The following is a 6,941-nucleotide window of genomic DNA, read 5'->3' as shown; positions in this document are numbered from 1 at the left end:
AATGCGTGCCTGCTTTCGAACTTTTGAGTGTACGGTTAATGTGCATTCTTTTAGTTAGCTTGGCAAAATTTTCCCACTGATGAAATCGATGACTGAACCTATCTATCCATTACAAATAGATAAGTAGGGTAGCTCTAATATACATTTAAGTTACTAATTACTACGTTAAATACTTTTCGCGTCCTGTGGCTGTTATTACTGCTTAATACATGTGTAAACAAATAGGTGGTTCGAGTTGTGCGCCCGGAGCTGCGTTTGTATTTTTGGCTATATATGAAACAAACATGTTTGCAGCGCGAAACAAATGCACACAAGATTTCAAGACTCGAGCTCACGATTCGTACTAGATCTTTTAAGGATTACTAAATAGAGTTGATACACCTGCGCTGTCTTATACATACATCTAACTTATGGCATCATCTTCCACATTTTCACAGGGTTCGTAGAGACACTTCCATATACGCTCCCAAAATGGACGTACGTTACATGCTACGCGTCAGTGCTTATTGTAAAACATCAATTTAACCCAACCCCGAACGTATCTTCATATGTTTTGGCATACAACAATAAACAGATAGAACCAATTCATAACTAAGAAGCCCGAATGCAATATGTGTTGAACGCGTTTTCTCTCGGATGCTATAGCCCCATAAATGCTCCTTAAAGATGTAAGCATATATTAAAACCCGCCACTAATTGGAGGTTCAGTTCAGTGTAGGGGCGTAATGAAGGTCCTTTTCCTAATGGTGCGGTGCTGAATAACGTTCGAATACCTGGGGTTAAAAATCATTTAGACTTAAACTCGGCTCTTCCATGTTTCCTGCTTATGATGCTTACGCTTTAAGTCAGATTTACTGCGACTATGGGCATTTCCAGCCCTGCTGATCTCTGTTCTGAATATGTTTAAGGAGCGAAATTGTGTTATCGGTCAGGTTGGACAAAGTCAGAGGCGTTGTCATTCGTAACACGGCGCGACAAGGAAGAAAGCAATTGGTCCTGTTTTGAAGCCCCTCCATCGTCACCGATTATGTCACAATGACCAAAATCTTCACAGTGTAAATCATTTAAATGTACCATCGCGCTTGTAAAACAGACACTTTCACTGATTACGACCGTCGATGCCTTGGCCCATCATACATTCAATGGAAATAATTTAACATCAATGGCGATCTGTTAGCGTAAGTTACTTCCACGGGCGGTAACGTCAGCTTGAACGTTAGTTATACTTATTCGCCGTAACTCACCTAATCGCGATGCCTTCATCTTTTTTATTTACTCCGACCTGCTATTAATAATGCAATGCAACGATTTATCGGCTTTATAAATTGGTCTAAAAAACGTTAAATTAAAACTAAAGGTGGTTAATTTCGATTGTGCGCCCGTACAGGGAATTGTCAACGTACCTCTGAGCCCAACTGTGTGTTGTAGAAATAACACCAGCTACATGGAGTATCGACGAGATAATGCCTGTGTTGCCTGCATCTGCAAATGCCCCTCCAAGAATAAGCCTATCGAAAGCAGACGATTTCAGTACGCGCTGCGAAAGGGACCTGTGGTATAAATAGTGCATTACGTATTTATTATTATTAATAAGGAATGAAAAAATAACAATTTACACAAGCACTACGTCTTAAGACGATTATGGTTATGATTGCTTTAATTTCGACATTTTTCGTTCGCTACATATATTGTTGGTGTGGCTTCTTTTCTCTGCCGTAGTAGCTTCTTGATTTGAATTGTACCATGTCTGTTTTAGTGCCCACATTTATATACAAATCTGATCGTTTTGTTCATTATTTTTCAGAGCTTCAGAGCAAATCTCGCACCTCACACTGAACGACACAAATTACTGTGTCAAAGGTTTAATAAGACTATAAAGAAAGAAAACTGCTTAAAGCGAGCGGTTTTTCTTCAAAGTAGATACTTCAGGAAGCTACGACCAGCCAGGCCTGTCAAAATTCCCTCGAAGGTTCTGGGTCGAGTGGTCTGGGAGGCCCGTTTTTTGTTATGCTCGAAAAATGGTCTAAGCGTCTGGCTCTCGATATGGTACTTGCCAAGCGTTCTGCTTTGGGATTTTCTATAATTTAAACGGATGCCGAACAGATTACAAATGAACAAAAATCTAAAAGTACTTAGCCAAGCTCAGTCAGAGCGCTCTAAGGTACGGGAGACTCATGAACTTCTGGTTAATAAAAAAACGTATAATCGGCGCCTGAGGCTCAGATTGCTCTTAATGAAGTAAAGAAGCTATGGGGACATACGACATTCCCGCATAGCAAGGCCCGCATAAAAACCTCCCGGAACCAGCCAAGGCTGCGGAGATTACGGCGACTCCTGACGGAGAAACTACTTCAGCTGCGAGTGGAAACGTTATCGCACACCTCAGGCTCCAGCGTCTAGAATTCTACCAACTATTACCACAAGGTTATTGTATCGTGGAAACGTTTCAAAAGCTTGACATTCATATAGAGATGAATTACATCTTGTTGCGACAGCTTTTAAAAACCACGTATCGAACAAATTAAAGAAAATATTGCATCTCTTAAAATGACATGAATGTGAAAATTCTGTGAAGTAATAGAAACCCTATAATTAATATAAGATGCACAAAGTAACTTTTGGGTCGTATACGTACGGTTGAATCTTTTGAACAACCTATTTAATATAATGACTTGTTCATATTCATATTAGTCCGATGTCCGATTTCTAATTTCTGCACACGGTCCGTCTGCTTTGATACAAATCTTCCGCGCTTCCGAATCTGACGTAGATGAAAACTAACTTTAACGGATACTGACGCATGCTGTGTGGTACATATACTTAGCTTAGTTGTTATTAGCGAAATAGTATCAATATATATCTTGGAATATATGTAAAATTAGAGTCGATTGGAAAAACGAGCTATTAACATTGGTGATAGCTATCATTAATTGTTATGGCTATAAATCTGATTAATGTGTAATGCTCTATTGAATAGTAAAACATGTTCCGAAACAACGCTGCCGTTCGGCATTTCTTTATAGTCAATCTATTAATCTTCGTGCTGCATACGTTAGACTGATCAAACAATGTAACTCGTTTTTTCACAAGTATATTTACTTATTATATTTTTATTTGACGCCACTTTTTACAATCTTGTTTTACATCCTAATCAATTCGTTAGCTTCCCTTCCCCTGTAATTTTCTGATGTGGTGTTGAGCAACAAACCCAACCAGTTGTGAAGACCGTATTTGCTATCGAATGCACTGTTATCAGCTTGTCAGTAATCGAAAATAGGATAATTCGTCAGAGCGAGGTCTTACATCTGAGCTGCTGCGCCTGGCTGTGTAAGAATTACGTTGGCTTGTCCACCAGGCGTTTTCTATAAGGTGTCTCCGTTTACTCAATGTGCGTAAGAACCCCTGCTGACCATCTCACCGTTTCTCAAGCAGTTCACACTACTAAAGACCTTTGCAACAATGGTGAATCGCGATATTTTTAAGCGGAAACCTAGCCAGAGAAGATATGTCCAAATCCTAGTTTTCTGGCTAACGGCCGCTGGTTCAAGCTGCCGCACCATCAACATATACAATCAAACATCTGTGAATGAATTAAGGAAATTATTTCGCGGAATTTATCTTTTTCTTTTTGTCTGATTAACATTGATAGAGAGGTACCATTTCTACCAATCATTGTTTCGAAATCCATTACCGGCACATAAGTACTACACAGTTTGTGTACACAGGATTCAGTTAGCCATACAGTAGAGAGGTAAAGGTTAAAAAAAAAACATCTAGAGAGAATGACCACTACTTTCTGCCCACGTAATGGTACAGCTGTCTTGTAAGTGGCGAGAGGCGGTTTTGTCAATAGGTAATGCTCTGATGAGAAAATTAACAGCTCGTGTATTATTGACTGACTCGTGTATATTGTACTGATTTCGTTCGAAAAAGAAGAGAATATTTATAAACAAAAATAAGAAAGTAGCTTTCCGCCCCATTTTGGAGTATTTCAGTCGCTGCAACGAAGCGAACGAAGTATATTAGCGCAAGTACGAAGTTACCGCAATGTCAGCAAGTACCGTGGATAATAAGTTAGCTGTATAATCTGAGGAAATGAGCATTTTACTAACATATATAATAATAATAATAATAATGTGCCCATGAAACAATAATAAACAACCGAAAAATAGTTTGCTTGGTTGGCTAAATTGGATTCTCCCCTTGTATTTATGTTGTGAAAAACTGATATCAATTATTTTCATTTTAACGCAAAATAGGCCTATTTTTCATCAGTCTTATGCAGAAAGGCTAAGCAGCCTTTAAGGAAGCTTTACAGAATTCCGGCTACCTTCAAGCCAGCAACAAAAGCAACTACATATTTAAATAAGCCAATAATTGTGTTAATAAACGATTTCCGAACATAATATGTATGAACATGTTTGACCTGCAGATAGCTACGATTGCAAGACATAAGAAGAAAACTCTTGCAGTGAGGAACCTTAAAGAATCAAGTCGCGTTAATGCGCTCGTCTTCAAAGGGGCGTTGAGATTCACACACTCGGAGCTAAAATTGCCAACTAGCCGATTTGCCACTGTCGTCCGGGGATCTATGTCAGCGCTTTAAGCTCCCAACAACGAAATCCCTCGAGACGTATTTTGGGAATTAGTAGCAAACATTTGCGGATACTGATGGGAATCAACTGAAAGGCACCAACCGAATAAGCAGGCATGTCGTTATTTGCTTTGTTATGCATGGGTTCCACCGTGAACTCTGCCGTAGAATCAGGCTTCCATGAGCCTTACGATACGAATAGGTGCCTCATGTGGCAGGAAAATTTTTATAATACCACCCGTTGGCCTTTGGTACTATCCTTGAGACGTCCGAAAAAATCTCTCGAACTAGCTTATACAGTGAGCAATACTTATGTGTTTTAAAAATAAGCAAAGCGTTTTAAATTGTTTTGTATATGCCTTTTGATATTAGGATGTTGTGTTATCCAGTGGTATATATGAATTTTTTATTACTACAAGTAAAGGTAAATAAATAAAATTATATCAGCCAATGCTACTTCAGCAAACGTTCCCGAGCTTACTAATACAATTTACACTGTAACATGTGCCAAATCAATACTATCAATTTATGACCACGTCTGTCCTACCGAGCGTCGCAGTCAAGTCACGAGACACCTAACAATCGACCTGCACACATGATTTGGGTTAAATGCCTTTTTGGCATTAAATTATTGCGATAATTATAATAATAATAAAGTTGCCCAAGTAACTATTACGTCACGGTCATGGATGAAATAAATCACCTTCGTCTACAAGCTGTGTCAACACAAATAGGCCAAGCAACGCGTTCATAAAAGGACTTTTGCCCTTTCCCAACGTCTTGTAAGCAATTTAATAGAGGGAGAATATTCTCTATGATCGCTGAGATTAATATTACTGTGTTCATCAATATGTTTAATTAAGTTTTAAAAATAAAGATCTCGGTGAAACAATCATAAAATAGCTAGGTTGCATAGGTTGCATATATATAAGACCATATTTTTGCTAACGTCCATAATGTTCTAGTTGAATAATCTCGTCTTATTGTCCTTTCTTGTTTCTGACATCGGGAAAAATGCACAAGCCACTTTTTTTGGACAAGGAAGGCCAAGGAGTCCAACGAAACAGCACAATTATTCGGATTCGTTTCCCAAATTTCATCAAAGAAGAGCACTTGTTTTTTTTAGCGTTCGTTCGAGACATTACAATATAAATAAATAAATTCTGATTTTATCTAACTACCTATTTACCAATGGCTGTGGGATGTCCAACGTCGAACTGAGCTTGTGATCGGCCACACGTTCTAGACTCTCCTTTCAGTCGCGACGTAGCTAATGATTGTCCTCAGTTGTCTTCGAACAGGGTCGCAATTGAAGTTAGTTACATTTTATGACTTGTGGTAAATTACTCAGCTAGTATATTATATCATAAAACTTGTTGCTGTATTGACGGAACATTAAACTATTCCCAACGATCAGCGTCCGAGTTTAACTGAACCATTGTATGGGCTATTTCTTTTACGCTCTTCTTGCAAACTGTATTATGAAGTCATATTGACTCTTGCTATACTCTTCGCGATGCAAAAGGGAGAAGGTTCATTCGTATTCATTCAGTCTTCCCTCTGAAGATTAACTAGATCTAAACAATTATAATTGTATTTTTTTTGTAGTCAATACATTTGGAGCTTGTGCAATTCCAGAGAGAAAATGTTAATGGCATAAAAATGTATGCGCAGCTTTTGTTGGTTTATGTTACATTTACGTAAAGAATTTTACGGGGGGAGAATTTGGTGGGCATAGAACTAGCTACATTTCCTAATATAATTATCCATATCATTACTGACGGGGCAACCCTTCTTCTAACGTTGAGCCTTTGATCTGTCTCGGATTCTACGTAGCAGACGCAGCATACGTATTTTATTATGAAATACTATTGTTTTCCGTTTATTGATCATTACAAACGAAGCGCACCTGTCTGCAGTCTCAATTACCGCTAACCTTCAAGCGGCCCATCTTGTTCTTGATCGCAGACTAATTGGCACGTTCGACTTTGTCGTTTCAGAGTAGTGTATTCTCGTTCGCTTCTGATATTTAGCTTCCTAGCAATAGGTCCCGAGGTGCTGGTCTATAAAAAGTTTCTAGTATCAACCTTTTGGTGTTCTTAATATCCATCCTCCGTTATTGGCCTTTTCCACTATGGTCAACCCGTTATCATTTTGATACAGGTCGACTCCTTACGCTGTAACGGTCACATGTGGTCCTCATATTGATGCCTTATTCCGCGGCTACAGCTCCTGTGAATCTTCGAAAAATAATTTCAATGACCCAATGTCGTAGTGTTTTTTTATGTACGTCGATAAGAAACATCATGTTCCCTACCGTTCACTCAGCTTTTTGTGTATTTATTTT

At 38.7% G+C, this 6,941-nt stretch overlaps 1 long non-coding RNA gene across 1 annotated transcript; it reads left to right on the top strand.

Annotated features, from left to right (window-relative positions):
* The first annotated feature begins 1,393 nt into the window (after window positions 1–1,393).
* Window positions 1,394–4,195, top strand: LOC147754520 (uncharacterized). The gene is made up of 2 exons (XR_015317706.1): window positions 1,394–1,555; window positions 1,805–4,195. It is a non-coding gene; the product is annotated as an uncharacterized LOC147754520 (long non-coding RNA).
* The last annotated feature ends 2,746 nt before the right edge of the window (window positions 4,196–6,941 follow it).

This window comes from Varroa destructor, unplaced genomic scaffold (genome assembly GCF_002443255.2).
Source record: "Varroa destructor unplaced genomic scaffold, Vdes_3.0 BEIS01000007.1, whole genome shotgun sequence".
NCBI classification, from domain to species: domain Eukaryota; kingdom Metazoa; phylum Arthropoda; class Arachnida; order Mesostigmata; family Varroidae; genus Varroa; species Varroa destructor.
Note: the sequence above shows the minus strand (reverse complement) of the source record. Positions and strands in the feature narration are given on the sequence as shown.